This window comes from Cydia strobilella, chromosome 10, assembly GCF_947568885.1.
Source record: "Cydia strobilella chromosome 10, ilCydStro3.1, whole genome shotgun sequence".
In the NCBI taxonomy this organism is placed as follows: Eukaryota; Metazoa; Arthropoda; class Insecta; order Lepidoptera; family Tortricidae; genus Cydia; species Cydia strobilella.
In genome coordinates, this window is record NC_086050.1 from 12624159 (window position 1) to 12644232 (window position 20074).

Below are 20074 nucleotides of genomic sequence, written 5' to 3' on the forward strand. Positions count from 1 at the left end.
TTAATTTTCTTATTTACCCCCCAAAAGTGGCCCCCGTGTTTAAAATTAATTTGTTTACGTTACAAGTCCATCTTTGGGTCACAAACTTACATATGTGTACCAAATTTCAACTTAATTGGTCCAGTAGTTTCGGAGAAAATAGGCTGTGACAGACGGACAGACAGACAGACGCACGAGTGATCCTATAAGGGTTCCGTTTTTTCCTTTTGAGGTACGGAACCCTAAAAACACGAATTTGAAATAGAAGTATGAAGTGGCAGTTCATGGCCTGGAGTGACGAAAGTAGGCTTGTTCGAGCTGCTAAGGTGAAAAAGTTTTTTGATGCGATACATAACTCGATACCGAATATACTTGAACATAAGTTTCGTTTTTATTAATTGTAAAATAGTTTAACCCCTGGGGCCCGTTTCTCAAAAGCTGGTAACTTGTAATACAAGTGGAAGTCCATTTCTAACAAAAGCTGTCAAAAAGTGACATCCGATTGTATTACAAGTTACAAGCATTTGGGTAACGGGCCCCTGGAGGGAAACCAGGTAAAATAGTATGGAGATAAGAATTCCGTATTTAAAATGACGCTGACAGTTTCATGTCAAGTATACATATAACATATATGACATTATTGTGTGTTTTGCTGTTTGACATTTTCTTTAAAAAGAGATCTCAGGTATAAATATTTTGTTCTCATAACTTTGCATGAAAATTTCATCGTTATAACATTTTATTTTTCCATCAAAGCGCTTTCTAAGCACCTCGTTATTTAAGGATTTAAGGGCAAAGCTCACACACCAACTCAGAACGTCCTCGTTGCCGAAGTATCGAATGAAACTTTTTGAATTGCATACACATTTACCGAGCGAGCGCGAAGCGTTTCAGCTTGGGCAAAAATGCTTTCGTATGTTAAGGCCGTTCCATCGGTTTGCCACTGTCTTTGTCACATTTCGCAAGAAAGAACGGGAAAGAACATACGCGCCAAGTGTCAATTTTGATCGAATTTTGTCGGTTTTTATTTATTTTAAAAACGTTACCTTACAATATCGAAATTCTAAAGCTATGAAATTACTATTTATGTTAAGATTGTTTTTTCTTCTTTTTTTGTTTATAGTATCACATAATAAATAACCGAGTAAAGTAGGATTAAAAGTCCGAGTTAGAGGTTACTTTGGGAATTAATTGTATCGAGCGAAGTGTCATAATTCGTGTATCGGAAGCTATGTTGTTAAAGATAATATAGTCAAGAACTACATATATTTTTTCCACGTCTACGAATATCAACGCCTCTTAGAAAAACATGATCATATAAGGAGATTTTTCGCCTTCTGGCTCAGGGAACCGCCTTAAGCCGCGAACGCGAATGTGGAGTCGATTTCGCTGATTAGCGAACTAGACTCCACACTCGTGTTCGCGGCTTCGCGCCGCGATTCGCGCACGAGTGTGGAGAGCCCTTTAGGTACTATTTTCATTAGCTGTTCCTATAATATTGTCACTATAAAAAAGTTTTCTTCCGGTCGTCCATTTGTCCACTTGATACTATATATTGATAGTTCAACATTGTTATTGTTTACTCTTGTACTTTTCGTATGTTTACTTTGATTATGATATTTTCTATAACTAGGCATTTCCACGGAAAGCTCACTGATAAGTGTTGAAATGAGTTAATTTTGATGTTTTGAAGTTTAAGTGACAATTAAATAATGACGACTGCGTTTATTTGCACTCAGTTTTTTAGCTCTTGCGGCAAGTTATTTAACTATTTATTTGCATAAAACACACGTACCTACCTACGCAACCTACTTTTGACGTTTCCTGCAGCAATACAATCGACAGTACTTATTACTGCAGCAGTATTGCAACGCGTCATTACTGTCAACTGCATTGCTGCTGCAAATGTCAAAACCGATTTTAATGGTTGGATTTAGACATTAATGCAGTAATGTCGCAACGCATTGCCTGCAACGGCTGCAACACTAATGCTGGTGTACCTAATATAGTCTGAATCCGAACGATATTTTTACTGTTGCAATGTTACTGTTGAATGTTTTGTTGTTATGGACTACCGTTTACGAGTTATTTACGAAAAACTGAAAAAAAACGACAGAACAAATTATAAGTAACTTTCCCACTTAAATATATTTTGAAATATTGATCCTAGCAAGAAAGTGTACTGAATCATTTTTGTAGAAGATTTTATGTAGATTACTTATGTACAACACAAACATGTAACATTTTTTGCTACGGGCCACCGTTTAAGAATGATTTACGAAAAACTATAAAAAGGGACCTTTAAAAAGTAGACATCATTTTCATATCAGTGTACGTTCGAATTGACCTCAATGTTTAGCATACCTACTCCAGAAGCCCATTTCAAACTTACATTTTGACATCAAAATTATATCTAATAATGTCATTTGGTTATGATTATATAGTATGTGTTATATTATATATTTTATATATTGTATACCTATTGCGAGCAAGACACACGGCCGAATGATAAGAAAATGACATCATTTTGGGTAGGTACTGATCGTGGCGGGTTGTATAAAACTGCTTTTGAGGCATGAACTCAAGAGCAAATATATCAAGTCCGCAACGTGACGCGGTGAAGTTGTTATAGACCGTTGTATAGTGAGATTGTGTAGAGAAACATGGCTATCGCTAGCTCGTGCCTGTCATTTCGCTAGAGCGGGTTTAGGTGATTAAACTGTCTGCCTGCTGAAGTACGATACTCCTTTGTTTTGATACTTATGTGCTGTATAAATATTATAATTAATTAAAACGATACTAATAAAGTAATTTTTTTTCGTATGGCTTTTTGTGTTACTCTACTTCAGAGATTTACAGTTTGTAGATATTGTACCGCTTCCTTGGTTAAGGTTGTGAAATCCTCCACCTGCCCATGGTATCTGGTTAGAGGACAATCAAATACCGTGTGGTGTACGGTCTGCTCGGGTGCTCCACATCGGCATACTGGTGACTCGCACCAGTTCCATTTGTGCCATAAGTAAGCACAGTTCCCAACTCCGGTCCTTATCCGATTCAGCATGCACCAGACGCGTCGGGGCTCCTCAAAGCCAGCAGGTCGAGTCTTGGTATTAGGCTTGAAGACGTCGCCAGGGAGAGATCTAGATTCCCATTCAGATTCCCAGGAGTCCCGTAAGATAAAGTAATAAAACACGGTTAAAGCTAATAAAACGAAAGCAATAACGTGTTGCAGGCAAAGTATGGTCCAATATGTGCATATTGGAGTACTTTTGCCTACTCACGTTATATCTGCTATTTAATCTCGGTTTAAAAACTTCGAGAAAACTAAGCATACGAAATTGTGTTTTTTTTTTTAAATTAACGTTTTTATGCAGAGTAGGTATAATATACATAGATTAATAGAACCAAGAAGAGTACACACTCATGTCAATCACACATGGAAAGGTCACGACTAAAAATTAATTGAGTAGGTAGGTACTTGAGTATGAGTAGGTACTTGTGACAATTATAGAAAACATTTTTTTTTAATACAGGCACATATATAAATCAAAGTGGATATGGTGGTCTTCTGGCAAGACTGCAGGAGGGTGGTTGGATATAAAAAGCTGTGGGAACACACTTGGTTAGCTAATCCCACTACGCAGCGAAAATGGATCGGGCGCGGGACGCGCGGGGAGTAAGCGTCAGGTATGTTCTCACGGGCCCCGCCACTTCATTAGAGACCATCGCTGTAACTATACGTGAAATAAAATAATAAGTTAAACCTTCTGATTTTTAATGGGTCACCACTCCATCTAGCACAAAGACCTTGAGCGTGCGACATAAAACCATAAGTCGCACAAAGCTATGGCCCGGACAGCAGTCGCTGGCCCACACTAGATCACGACAGCTTCAGTCAGGGAGATCTGGAAAACCTTAGAGGAGGCCTATACCCTATAAAAAGGTTCTCTTTCATTAAATAAAACTATGAAAACGGATTATATCGCGTATATTAAATTTATAATACATCCCGACGTTTCGAACGTTTCGAGTTTTATTTCATGAGTAACTATCGCGGTAACCGAAGACAATATTATGTTCTCTTTCATTATTATTTTTTGTATATTTGCGGAAAATGGCGAGAAATCGTACGTCAAGCAACATCTGCAACAGTTGTCGAACACTACACTCTGCAAAGAGTACCTATAACGACAAAGAAGAAGATTTGTAATTGTGTTTGAGAAATTAAAGGTTTTTTATTTTATTTGTTACATGCTTAAATTTATAAACTCAATTTTTTTCCAAATGACGAGTAGGTATTCTAACGAGCTAACGTTGAATAGCGGTCAATTCGTAGAACGTATTTAATATGAGAATGTTCCTAGAAAACGTAATAAAAATGAGCGCGGCTGATATTAACAACAACATACATATTCCTGTTGAACGGAAAGAGCTAAAAATGGATCAGTATAATTATTTTGACTATCCTAACTAGTACCTACTTAGTTTAAATGGGGCATTTTCTATGAAAAGGGACCTTATTGTCGATGGCGCTTACGCTGCACACCGTCGCGCGGCATCGTATTTATATCGAGGGCCCTCCACACTCATGCGCAAATCGCGGAGCGAAGCCGCGAACGCGAGTGTGGAGGGCCCTTCGGAGCAACGTTTATAATGGCGCAAGCGCCATCGACAGTAAGGTTTTATAGAAAATACCACAAATTAGGCACCTTTTAAAGGTACAAACTAACACCAACATTACTGCTGCAGTATTGCGGCAAGACAACGCTGCCAACTTTATTGCTGACGCAAAGGTCATTCGTTCGGGCCACACCGAATTTGACATTTGCGGCAGCAATACAGTCGGCAATAATTTCCCGGTGCAATACTGCCGGAAACGTCGAATTTTATACAAAATGTCTTTATAAAAAGATCTTTCCGACGTTTCCTGCAGTAATGCAGTAGGCAGCATTACTGCAGTACATTAGGGTTAGTGCTCGCTCCAATGAACCGGATAATTATCTGTAATAGGCAAGGATATCACTGATAAACTGATTAGTCGCAGCATATCCAACCTAAAGTGATCGGCTAGGGATGTGGGAGTGCCTGCCACGACGTGTCCGGTCATCAGTCAATAACGTTTATCGAATATATAAATACAAACCCGCTTGTACCCTATTTCCCTAAAGTCAGGTGGCCGGCCGCTTCTGCTTCCTTGACCCCTGACCGACGATCGTCATGCGCGAACTGTTACTTGTATAAGTAATTTAGTTCGACAAGTTTTATATGTATTTGGGTACCCATAAACGTCGCGTAGTGCCTGTAGTTTAGCTTAGGGCTTAGGTTGGGAGGGTTGGGACTCAATCTCTCGAAGTAAGATTGCAAAATTCCAAATTATTTATTTGACATTGTCATTACAATATTAATATTATAATGGCTTTACAATATTAATATTAGGTAATAATGGCTTTTTGATATTTGCGGCAGTAATACAGTCGGCGGCAATGACGCGCCGCATTGATTAAAAAGAAGCTACTTAAGAATGTTTTTCTCACAGACTTTTAATAGTGCCTTATATACTTCGGTAAGCATTTTAGAAAAAGGAAGTCATATTTTCCGCGCTCATCTATAAGGAAGTTGACAGTTGACAAAGGAAGAAAAATATTAAACCATTATTTCTAGATTTTGGCGTACAGCCATCTTCGTACTTCGTACATAATATTATATTTAATGAATAATAAATATATCATTATGCTTTGTGTTCGTGTAAGATAAGATGTACTATATGTGTGATCTAAGTTTTGTTGAAAATATGTATTTATATAAATGCCAAAGAAACCCAATATGTGTCTGTCTGTTACCTGGATGTTTTGTAACTCTATCAAACAGCGCAGATATCATTAAATATAAGGAGTGAATACAGACAGACAGACGCACGAGTGATCCTAAAAGGATTCCGTTTTTTTCCTTTTGAGGTACGGAAACCTAAAAAACTATTTCGTACCAGTGTAGTACCAGACCAAGATAAGTCTGCAGCGATTTTGATAGCCTTAGACAGTGGACAGTGGAAGTGTTATTTTAAACGTCAAACTTCTATGAAATTATGATGTATAAATAATACTTGCACGGTCTATTATGTCTATGCTATCAAAATCGTTGCAGAGTTGCACAGTTATCTTGGTCTAACTGTATTGTTAATGTTAATAAAAAGTTTCAGATTTTATTTATGACATGCGTGGCCACCCTATAATTTGAATACTTTTGTTAAATACCTATTTACAAAAAAAAAACAAATACCGATTTTCAGCAAGCAAAGCTTCCGATTGCAAATAAGTCCTAAAAGAAAAAATCATGACCTTAGGTTGTAATGTTTGAATAACAATAATATTGTGATGTTCTCTCAAAAGTAATAAAAATACTTCCTTTGATACACGAGCTACATTGTCATTTTCATTCGTCCCGGATTTTATCTCTCGTGGCACTCTTGTCATGTATTACAGAGGTAACGAAATAAAGATACACACCGCATTTATATGAAAATGTGTCTAAATAACTATGAGATACTACTGTTTTGTCTCGTTTAATTTGGTTTCCTGGTACATATTCGAAATGAGAAGTAGAGTGTTTGTGTTTGTTTTACTTGGGCATTTCCTATTTTGGATAACAATGTATTACCTATATATTTAGGCACTATTGTTGGCAATATCATTTTGACAGTTCCAATTTTGTGAATTGGGAGTGAAATACAATTTGAACACAAAGAAAGATTGAATTAAGTTGGTAAACCTGCTACAGTGTTAATTAAAATCAGGTATAAAATCACGTAGAAACAGGTTTTCATTTTTGTATAATATAATAAAAACATTCAACTAATTTGAGAACTTTCTCGTTTAAATTTTGCATTCAGTAAAAACTTTGGTATGAAAATTCCCCTAAGTTGGCAGTCGACTAACTTACAGGTTAAGTTTGTGTTTTGGTTATAAGTTGCCACTTACTCCAGGAACTAGATAATCAAACTAACTAACTTTGTTTTCGGCAATCAAGCCGTAAAATAACTGCAAATCCAAAATCGACTCAGCTTTATCAAGTATTCGTGGAGGAATTTTCGAACTTGATTATAATGATGTTGTGTCATCATACGATTCACCCGGTATAAGGAATTATGGATGGTATAGAAAGGACGTCAATCTCTTATGGCAGAATTGTTTCAAAAGTGACCAGCTTTCAGCTGTAAATAATAGTTCCTAATCTCTTCAGTGGCGCTAGGTAGGCTCTGAGACCAAAGGGTATTGTTATATATAGGAGACTCTATGACATGAACCATAGAGGTATAATAATGTAGAGATGAAATGGGGGAGGTGCAGCAAATAACCCGACCAAATTACGTAGGTTGTTTCTTGTATGTTGTCAGGAATGTTAAAACATGTTTTTAATTTTGTTGCATTGCGTATGTTCTGTCCCTCACGGTCGCACGGGTGCACATCTATATAAAATACTAGGTGTATGGTCTAGGTACTTCAGTGTATGGTGGCGCCATATATCGAGACTGACATCCTTTCTATACCATCCATAGGAATATTACGCGAATTTCTGCAAAGGGGGCGCCACTACCACAATCTGAGGGTCTATCTCGAAAAAGGAAATCGAAATTTCGTAATCTAACATCTCTGTCACTTGCATATTCGAGCGATAAAGAGGCAGATAGCGAAATTTCGGATTCGCGTTTCCCGGTAGGTCCTCTGTAAACAAACCGCCTTGATGCATATTTTATTATCTCTGAAAACTTGTCAATAACCTGTTAAAGGTACAGTATGTATAAGTTACTCTATGGTTTACTAAAAAGGCTAGTACTGCACCCTGGTGGCAGGACATTGCAGTAATATCCCCTATTTTATTGTCCTAGCTCTAAGTATACTGTTTTAAACAGGTAGTGTATCAATAGGTACCACTAAACAATAGTTATTTATTATGCAAGGCTGCAAAGTGGTTATTTGGCATGTGTTGAAATTGAAAGCTGAGCGAGCGAAGGAATCTAAGATTGAACCATATATGAGCGAAGCGAATGGTTCAAAGGTAGATTCCTGAGCGTAGCGAGGTTTTCAAGACACGAGACGCCAAATAATTTTGCAGCCGTGCGGAACACACAACTTTTCACCTCACTACAGCGAGGAAAATGCGAGATGCAAGAAAAAAAAAACAATAAAAATATAAAAATAATAATATATATTTAATTTTGCCATCTATTTAACATATCAAATTTAAGACATAATACTCAAATCCAAACAAAATAAACAAGAAAAAAGCATACATATTCATCGTATTCGAAATTTAAATGACTTTTGCACGCTAGCGGATAAAATAGACTTTTGCACGCAGATTTCGCGCTATAAACTGAGGTTTTCCGAGCGAGTGAGGTGAAAATGTTTTTTTTTTTTGACGAGCAGAATGACCACAACGACCACAAAATGTCATTGCCTTAAAGTCTATCAAGTGGGTGATTTCAGAACGTAAAAAATTAGAGGTATCAAAACAAATGTCTTTGACATTTTAGTCGTCAAGTTCAAATCGACAACAAATGGCAGTTTTTGTATGTTTCTCCCGCTATAAAAGTTTGCTACGCCCTCCTTAAAAAATACTAATAAATAAATAAATATTATAGGACATTCTTATTACATAATTTACCTTAGTTATTGTTTTCTGATAAAATATTCGCTCTAAAAGTTTGTGGTTCGTATGAACCCTCCGCCTGTTTGGGGCACGTTCAATAAGTCATTTCAAGTGGTTTCTAAGTGGTCACTGCCCTGCAGGGAGTTTACATGGTATTAAAGGGTAAGATTGATTACTATGATAGTACTAAAGTAATATATTTCCCTTTGGTTTTTAAATTTTATTTTATTTTATTGGTTTACCAGTAACTGTTACACGGACGCATACATAAATTTATTAAATCCTTAATAACTAAGAGCTTAGTAATCATAATCATAATCATTATAATCATAATCATTTATTTATTTCTTGAATGCGGTACAATAAAGATGTATTAATAAAACAATTTCTGATCAGCACATCTTGCCTGAATAGGCATAGAAATAGTGTACAATAAAATTGAGGTAAACACTGCATGCAAATTAAAATGTATTCATGAAATAAAACTATGAAATCGGATTATATCGCGTATATTGAATGTATAATACATCCCGACGTTTCGAACCCTCTACAGCGTTCGTGGTCAACGGGTGACTGAGGAAAAACTACAATGTGCAAAAGTACCCACATACAAAAATAATGAACCATAATAAACTATAAACTTTAAGGCTGTTTATACATTACAACTATTTTCAAGTAAAGATATACGCGATAGATGTATTATTACCAAACGAAATAATTAGGAACGAACGGAGTAATTACGAACTAATTACTTAACTACTATTTTGTGAAGCTGACGTTTAAGCTTGTTTAAAGGAGTGCAAAACATAAATGTTGTTATAGTTGGTATGTACGTAGACCAAAGTCGTGGGAATTGGTCAATTTGTGTAAGAATGATCCCTATCATATTTATTTATTTATTTTATAAACTCGCAGTAATTTCTGAACACAAACAGATATTTCGGTTATTACAGGTGGTGGGGCGGATATAACGTCTATGGATTTGACACAAAAGCGTTATCATATTATACCTTGTCGAATACGCCTCTATCAATCAATCAATCAATCAATAATTTATTGCAAGAACATAGTATTACATAAGTAGATAAACATTTAAAAGAAGCGTGTCTTATGTTCTACCAAACAGAAGGCATGCAATATTTACAATATTTATTTACAAGTACAATTAGAGTCTAACAATGTATACACTACCACCAAAATATCACAGAAAATTTAATGTCAAAATATTACACAATAAATAAATCTTATCTATCTATCTTATCTAATCTTAGTCCCACGTATAAATTATAGTTCCAATTAGACGAAATAATAATTATGGTGAAAACGGGGTGGTTGGGACGGGAATTATGGGAAACGGACTGTTTTCACGAGGACCTTTCGGAAAACTAGTTTTAACTAGTCTAAGCGCGTTTTCATGAAAGCATTTTCGAATACAAGTTTTAACTTGGGAAACCTCGTTTTCACGGTAACAGTTATACTTGATTCAGTAGATCATACGAAATGTATTGTTATAGTAAGTACCTACTTACGACATACTTATAAAACCGTAGGTAGTAGGTACAGTACAATAAATAAATATTATAGGACATTCTTACACAGATTGCCATCCATCAGGACAGATTGCTTACCATCAGGTGATCCGTCTGCTCGTTTGCCTCCTATTTCATAAAAAAAAAAAGATTGACTAAGTCCCACGGTAAGCTCAAGGAGGCTTGTGTTATGGGTACTCAGACAACGATATATACATCGTGTTTTTTTTATTTCCGTTAAATTCGACACGTTGCTTGGTAGATTAATAGAAGCTACCTGGTATATCGCTTTTTGTAAAATTCGAAAAAAAATTTTTTTTTCCTTTTTCATACAAAATAAATGAATATTGCATTGTAAAAGGTCCTTTAGAGTTACGTAAAAGTTAGTGTGACACATAATGAAAGAAAAGAATGTCGGAATTGTCAAACTAACTCACCTCAGTAACCTTCTTGTAGTGAATAGCTATCAATGGAAAACTCTTTACTGACGAAACTTAAAAAATAAATAAAATTTGAAGGCAATGAAGAATCTTTTACACAGGCTCAGCAATTAAATTTGTTTATTGAATATCTCAAAAACTGTAAGAGTTAAAATAGAATCTCCCCTTAAAATTAACGGAAATCAAAAATAACACGGTGTATATAATATATAAATACTTAAATACATAGAAAACACCCATGACTCAGGAACAAGTATTTGTACTCATCACACAAATAAATGCCCTTACCGGGATTCGAACCCGGAACCATCGGCTTCACAGGCAGGGTCAGTAACAACTGGTCGTCAATACACACAATACAAGTTAATTAACTTAAATACCTCATTGAATTTATTTTTAATGTTTGGAGACTTTCGATTAGCAATCTACGTAATCCAACTTAGCAACAGAAAATTTCAAAAAACTATTAATAAACATTGTCGTACTGTTTCTGTTATCTCAAACACAGAAAATATGTTTTATTTTATAAACTAGACCGTATAAATATAAATACGACATTAATGAAAGGTTTTCACTGAAACAAAATTCCATGAATAAATGAAATTAACGAAACTAACCCGAACTACTCAGAGGGATTTAACCACGACTCATTAATTTAAGTCAGCTTAAGCTAAAGGTTTTAGGGATTAGAACAACGTAATAATAATTATATGAAGGAAGTTCTGGAGACTTGCCTAGATGAAACATCTTTCAAAATGTGTGTGAAATAAAACTATGATATAGTTCCATCTTATGTATTAAATTAAAATGCTTTAATCGCAAATTTTGAAACATCTTTCAATCAAACTAAGTCCATAGAGAAATATCCTCCACACATAGATAACAATCCATTTTTAATAGTTAAGATTTAATTTATATTAAGATTTAAGCTTATTTATATACGTTTTACCAAACCTCCCATGCAACTTACCTATTAATTATAAGTAAGGTAAGCCATGTATGGATATGGAGTGAGCATTCTTTTTATTTCTCTATGCTATATGCCACAGCTCCATACCTACCGAGTGTTTTTATCGCAAATATTAACTAATTTTTTTTTAAAGACGGGTCTGTTATCTGTTACAGTATATTTTTTTTAGATAAAGGGGCTTATATATTTTTGTTAAGCTATTAGAAAACACTGATGCGTAGTCTGATCCTGCTTTTGATGCTGACTGTGTACTAAACTAAATTAAATTCTGAAATCATTTCTAATTTAGTATGGCAAAAGGTACCACAAGGTTGGCTTTATTTTAGGCACTGCAGGTTGGTTTCATATTAAAAGTCGTTTGATCTTTCATATTCAGTTTGTAAATGATGATCTAAACTAAAAAAAAAATTGTGAATTAGTTGGCGCAATCAGTAGGATTTGGTCTTACAATCTAAAAGATTACCTAACAGATTTCCTTAAATCCCAGTAGGCTCGTACTTCTTCTCTCACTCTCTATGAGGCGTAAGCGAAAGCGATGTGCGTGCTCGGAACTGCGGATAACATGTTTTTGAATTTTCATTTTTGGTATGTTTTAACAATAAAAAAAGTAATAAGCATAATATTGCTTATTTTTAGGGTTAGAATCAATATTCATGCTCATACTTTCAAAACTTATACCTTTTTATACCTGATGAAATTGGTCCATAATATTTAAATTAAATAAAAGCTCGTGGGTAACGTTTGGACAAGTTGCTGTGAGATATTGGCATTCAGATTTCAATTTTAGATAGGCTCCATTGCACAAGTCTATGGCGTGTCAAACCTATTTTTCTGCCGGTGCCGGTGACATGAAATACCGTTCCGCTGAAGAGAATGGTTGTCGTAGCGGCTGAGATTATTACAATTCCGGAATGTTCCGCTGAAATCTGCAAGTTCATGGTTTTACTTTTATAGTAAATATATTGGAGGAATAGGATATTGCGGCATCTAGCCATTTCAATTGTGTCGGCATTATTGCAACCTGCCGTGATATTTTTTTGTAGCTGACGCGTTGGGGCAGGAATACACTACTGGTGGGGCGCGGCTCCCTAAGGGCAAGCAAATACTTTTTTGACTTCATAAATGAGTTATCATAATGTTATGTGTTATGACGGACAACTCCTCCGATACAAAGATGTTCAGAAACGACACATGAAAAGATGCAACATCGAGCCCTCTCAGTGGGAAGGTTTGGCAGCACGGCGTCCTGAGTGGCGCAGGCTGGTGCAGGACAAAGTGCGCGATTTCGAGGAGCAACGTAAAGTTGACCTCGACGCTAAACGTGACGAGCTGAAAGCACACCAGCCTGCTTCCATTCACTACCACTATGTGGCTGGTGTCCTCACGTGCTCTCAATGTGAGCGGGGGTTCGCCTCGAAGATCGGCTACGTCAGCCATATTCGGGCGCACGAGCGCCGTGCTAACAGTAACAGTTAGCTCTTAGTAGCTAGGAGTCGAAGTGGTCGCCATGGTCGAAATCGGCTGGAAGGATCATATAAGTATAAGTAATCTGGGATAAATATGAAAATCGTGAGTTTTGGAAACAGTCTCACACGTGTTTTACGGTTCGGTATATTGTCACTTAAGCCACCTTAAACTATCGATTTCAGATTTCTTGAATGCCTGAATAACCAATCTTGGGGCAGGTGGGGTACGTCAGTAGGCAATGCCTTGCGATAGTAAAATATCTCATTTTCCTGAAAATACGTCACGAGCAGGATAAAATGGCGCTAGATAAAAATAAAAACTTTTAACTGCTGGAAACTCGAATCCTGTAAGTTGTAATGACATCGGCACGCGGCGCGGCACGCGTATTTAATACTTTGTCTTTTATTTCACTGTAATTTGGTAGCAGTGAAAACACTGGACTTTTTAGGGTTCCGTAGCCAAATGGCAAAAAACGGAACCCTTATGGATTCGTCATGTCTGTCTGTCTGTCTGTCCATCCGTATGTCACAGCCACTTTTTTCTGAAACTATAACAACTGTTGAAACTTGGTAAGTAGATGTATTTTGTGAACCGCATTAAGATTTTCACACAAAAATAGAAAAAAAAAATTTTTGGGGGTTCCCATACCTACTTAGAACTGAAACTAAACTTTTTTCATCAAACCCATGTGTGTGTGTCCCCCCCCCTGTAACTTCTAAAATAAGAGACTGATAAAACTAAAAAAAATATATGATTACCATGCAAGCTTCCACCGAAAATTGGTTTGAACGAGATCTAGTAAGTAGTTATTTTATACGTCATAAATCGTAAACCGCAATTTACCTTTCACTCATAAAAAAATACAATTTTTAAATTGTGTAATGTACGGAACCCTCGGTGCGCGAGTCCGGCTCGCACTTGGCCGGTTTTTAAGGTACTGGCATCTGTCGGTGTATGTATTTAAGGTGCAGTATGCTCAGAGAACGGAGTTTTTTCACAATACGGTTGCAAAACATTTAATTAGCAATCTTGAGGCCTTTCTCTGACGGTTCAGCGATTCAAATTCTGAGTGTTTGACTTTAAAAAAAATCATGAGCATAGGAACTATAATTTATTTAGGTATGAATAAAGTTCTAAAATGATATTAAAAATTTCGAGAAGATAACAGAAGCTTGAGTATTAGAAAGTCGGCTGATATCAAGGATAGGATGTTATCAAGGAAATCAAAATCTATTTTAGGAACTCTGTTACCTAATAGATTTACTACACAGTGTGCAGTTGGTATTTACGAGAAACAAATTTAAACTCAAATTACTAGGAAAAATATAAGCCATTCACCGTGCCCGTGTTTAATTTACGTGGAATTTACCCTTTAAGAGCAACTGCGATAAAAACTACAATGGATATTGCTCTGAAAATACTACCTTTTTCTTAAAAGGGTGGGTTCTTTCTTACCCACGTACCTATAGAGCATACAATGACGGGCCCTTACCACATATGTTTTCACCTCAGCAGCTCGAACAAGCCTACTTTCGTCACTCCCTGGAGTGAGGAAAGTGGGACTTTCCTCACTCCAGGGAGTGAAACAATGTAGCTTTTTAATTTAGTGAAGGCCATGAACTTCATAATTTTTTTTACATTTTTTTTAATGGTGCGGTACGGTACGGTCCGGTCCGGTCTCGTCTCGTATCGTATCGCATCGTATCGTATCGTACATATTATAATACTTTTTTTTCTGTTTATTCTGTGTAATTTGAAATACCAAAGATAGATATAACTCCGTAATAGATGGATACAGTCTAAGGAAAAAACGTGCCTCGAAAATCACGAAAATTTGATTCTCGATCAGATGTCGCCACTAGTTTTGGCCTTAGTATAGAGGGCGTTGACGGTTTGTGATAATTAATGAATAGAAACTATTTGGGATCAATTAATTGCTAAACCGATTTTCTCTTCGGAGACAGTTGCTGGCAGCCGTTTTGTTATAATCAATTTCCGATAGAGCGGCGAGTTGAAGGCTTGAAGTTACTATCAAGGGGATCCTGCAGAAAGCTACAGCAATTCTAATGCGACGTTATTCAAGGAGTCATAATGGCTTACAAGGAACAATATCCAGCTGCTTGAATAAGTACTTGGCCATCACACAAATATCTAAAATTTAAGCACGCGGTTGTTTTACGCGATAACCGCACCGTTAAACGCAATGCGTTTGCCGCACACCCATTTTACATGAGATAATCTAATTACACTACCTACATTGTTTTACGGGGTAATTGCAGCGTGAAAACAAATGAAAAATATTAAATGCGCTTACATTGACATTTTTTCTACATTCCGTTAACGCATGCGTTCAACCAAAGATAGATATAACTCCGTAATAGATGGATACAGTCTAAGGAAAAAACGTGCCTCGAAAATCAAGAAAATTTGATTCTCGTTCAGAGGGCGCTACTAGCTTTGGCCGACTGTCGTATAGATGGCGTTGACGGTTTCGTTTGTTATTTAACAATGTTAACGCATATCAGTGAAAGAACATGGCTCAAAATCATAAAAATAATTAATGCAAATTAAAAAAAAAACATTTATCTACATTTTATCGTATTTTTATAAATATTTATTTTTAGTTTTAAAGTGTGTCGACAGATGGCAGTGAATTTACTGGGGTTACAAAATTTACTATGACAGTACCGCTCTAGTATAAGTTACTCTATGGTTCAACGCTGCGTTTATCGCATAAAACAACCGCGCGCTTTAATGTGGCTCTCATGTTCTATGGTCACAGAGCCCCATATACATTAGCTGTTAAATTCAAAGCACGAATTTGTCTTATATACTGCAGGGTCTCTAGAACTTTACTATGTCCTGTGCATAATTAGTAGACCGCAGTCCGATTATAGTAATAAGACCTCAAGGAACCTCCAGGATGCAGTCAAATAATATTTTTCGTTATATCTATGGATCTAGATTTCAGATTACGCTGGTTTTCTAAAGCCGATCGGAATACACGGCAGCTGTTTGTATCAACTGCAGATTCTTGGGAACAAACGCTTCTATGAATTGACATTGGCTTAAATCCAAAGGCTTGTAAAACCGATAGAATAATTTGCTAGTTCAAAAATACCTATTGTCCAAAATTGTATGATGTTTATACAACATTTTTACGTATTTTCTTACCTATAAGGTGCAGCGGGGCAATCCTGACTGCAGGAAATTTCAACAAATTGAAATATCTTCCATGTTATTATATACATTATTAAAAACAGTGCGATATATGTCCAGATAGCGGAAAAGCTTGTTCATAATTTCACCATAGATGGCTTTCATAGACCGAATGCTGTATGATTCACGCGGTTATTTTGTTTTCGACGAAATTCCTTGTGTGCACGTGCGAGTTAGCTCCACTAGTTGAAATTACCCTCACTATTTTATATGAAAATAAACACACTAGTAATAAGAGTTTTGACTACACACTAGTTATAAGTCTAGTGAAACACTAGTGATGTACACGATTCGAGGTTTTTATCTATGTAAATACCTCATTTAAAAATACTGACACTGTAATAGTTATTTATGCAACAAGTGCGGAAAGTGTATGATTTCCGCCAAGTGGAATATAGTATAAAGGAATACGAGTCGGAAATCATCATTACGCACGTGTATCATACAATGTTTTACTTTGCATTGTGCGAGTAAATAAAAAAACATATCATGGCAAATAAGTTTAATTATTAAAAGGAGTGTTTTAAATCGACACGAGTTGCGAATTACCTATTCGCACGTGTATCGTACAACGTTTTACAGTACATATGGCCCTTTAAACTTTCGACATATGCACGAAAAGTGCTCTTTTTCGCACTAGTGCGAGAAAGTAGCACTATATGTACTGTAAAAAAAATTGAAAACAAAAAGCACTAGTGCGGAAAAGTACCATTTTATGTACCATTTTAACATTTTGTCTATGTATCATTTTAACATCATGTTTGACACGGTAAACAATAAACTTATTCTTATTCTTATTCTTAGTAGTACATTCCGCATGATATGGCTCCGTAGGAAACGCACTTTTCGAGCACATGCATTGTAAAGGACTATATTTTTATTGTATTATGCGTCAAATGTCTTTTTTATTATGGATTCATATATTTAAACAAAAACTATTTAAAAAGAAAATAGTCAAACGTGTCGTCAGTAAAGTATTATATTTTTACGAGCTTTTATTTAACTTGCAATGTACCTATATAAGTATGTATGTAATATGTATGTAACATGTTTGTAAGGGTCAAATCTTGCAGGTTAAATTTGACCAACTCTCCGGTTTCCGATGAAGCTGAAAATTTGCATACATATGTATGTAACTCGTGTGACAATGCAATATTATGGTACCATCGAGCTGTTCTGATGATGGAGACAGGAGGTGGCCATAGGAACTCTGTGATAAAACAACGCAACCTAATTGTGTTTGGGGTTTTTAGAATTGTCTCGATGAGTATTAGTTGCCTGTGGAAAAAGTACAGTCAGCGATAAAAGCTTGTACCAAAAATGAAATTTTTGCCAAAAACTTTTTTTACTGAAGTAATTAGTAGGTTTATTTCTTAAGTCTATATTTACGACTTTCATGAGGTTTTTTCGGCTATTGTAATTTTTTTTTACTAGCCTAATTTAGTGTCCCACTACTGGGCAAAGGCCTCCCCTCGCTTCCTCCACTCGACCCTGTCGTTTGTAGTTTCCCGCCAATCCGGATAAAATGCGTCCAAGTCGTCCCGCCATCTCCTTTTCGGCCTACCTGCACCCCGGCCAGCACCAGCTATGGTGTTCCGTGGGTCCCACTCGGTAACCATTCCGGCCCACCTTTCAGGGTGCATGCGGCAGACATGCGGCTATTGTAATTATTCTAAAATAATTATTTTGACAACGCTCTCGTACTCTATTTGACAAACAAACGCAAATTTAGCAGTGACAGCCGAACCTATTAGGATATAATGTCTGTCTGATGGTCTGGTCCCATACGTTTGAAGCTTGTACGTAATATCAAAGAACATGCTCCTTACAAGTAGGTACAGGATTATTTTCTGCTTCATTTAACAGAGGATCAAAATTTACCGAAAAATGAAATAGGAATTACGTCCAATAAAGTAGCTACTATTTTTATCTTCGGAGTTTTGGATTAAACAATCCTTTATTAGATACTCGTCCTTAATAGAATATACATTATTGAGCGAGCGTTGTATTTTTATTTTGATTTCTTGTAATAGATGTTAGACACATCTATTATAAGAAATCAAATTGACTGTATGACGAAAATAGATTTTGTTGATACACGTCTATTTAATAAAAATGGATAATAAAAGAAACACTTTTCCATTAACAGATAGATAGACAAATCAATCTGAAAATTGATAGGAAATAGATAGGTGAGATGAGAGACATTGAAGGGCAGCTTAAAGTACTCGTAACGTAGGTATTTGTGATGGGAATACATATAATTACTTACCTACGCCTACCAATTTAGTTTTTAGTTCTTATATCTCAAATTTCGTGGACACCCTTAGTATTTTATGTTAATTACTTAATTTTAAAACAAGTTTTAGGGATGGCAGCTGCGAATGAATGTATGTCATTCCCTTTTAGAGCTTTCCACGTAGACCCGAACCCGGTTCGGACCCGGACCTGAACTCGGACCCGGAGAGTTATAACTGCGACCCTTACAGAAACGATATGCTACTAGATAAGTAGGTTAGGTTAGGCTTGAACTACGGTCCTCACAGAACCGAACTGCTAGAAAAACGTGACGAAATGGATTAATTATACTACGAGTATATCTGGTGATCAAATAAATACCAGCCAATTATTTATTTTATTTCAATCTGTTTCGAGAAGTCGGTTTTTTTTTCTATTAAAGATTAATATAAATTATATACATAGGACAGTAAAGAAAAAAGTAAGTATTCCAAACATTTTATTTATTCTTAGACACTTAGCTTAACACATTTTTTCAGTTTTAAGAGATCTGTCAGATACACTAAATGGCCTGATTTCCGTTTTGATTACTTGCTGTTTATCTTAAATCTATCTACATGTAGGTACCTATAATTGATAAATAAGATGACCCCTAAGGTGCTTTGGGTTAATGGCAAAGGAGTACTACCTACGTGGTACCTACTTTATTATGAAAATCTCTTTTGAATAAAAATGATAAAATGGAAATGGAATGCTGTCAAAAGGCATTTGTTCATTATACACGAATTATTTCCCCCGATTGGCAATGTTTGATCTTCGTTTGGTGGCCTAAAAATTAGATTTAAGGGGCCCACTGACTATCAGTCCGCCGGCCGATATCGGCCTGTCAGTTAGAACAAAAATTTGACAGTTCCGAACAACTGACAGGCCGATATCATCCGGCGGACTGATAGTCAGTGGGCCCCTTTAAAGGCAGTACATGTTAAAATTATAAGACTTACAAAGTAAATAGATATTTATTCTGTTATGGGAATTAATTTAATTGTTGCTAATCAAGTGCGTTTCGCGTCAATTTAGTTATTTATTAATAAATAATAAAATTGACGCGAAATACATAAACACGTTTTAATATTTTATTTATCACAAAGAACATACCCAACCTACATATATGTTTTTTTAAAATTATAAGCCCATTATGTCCCAGCTACTTTTAGTACAAATGGAGTAATTAATAGCCAATGTTGTCCTTAAAAATGTGCAGAAAAAAACGACGGGAATAAGCTTTCCGGAAATGTATGATGATGTAAGGTGAATAATTTGAATGCTTAATCTGTCGGGATTATCAGATAAAATTGCGGCGTAACGCAGGCATGCTCCAATCACGTACCTACCCGTATACGTGCGTCAAATAGCTGTCTCTAGGCTTATATTAAACCATACAAAAAGAGAATTTCACCACCCACCAAACCACATTAAGCACTGTGCCCTCTTACATTATTTAATGTTTTAAAGAACAAAACAATATTATGTAACAGTGTTCCATTAATTTTGTTTCCTCGGTGCTATTTACATATAAACTTTCAACA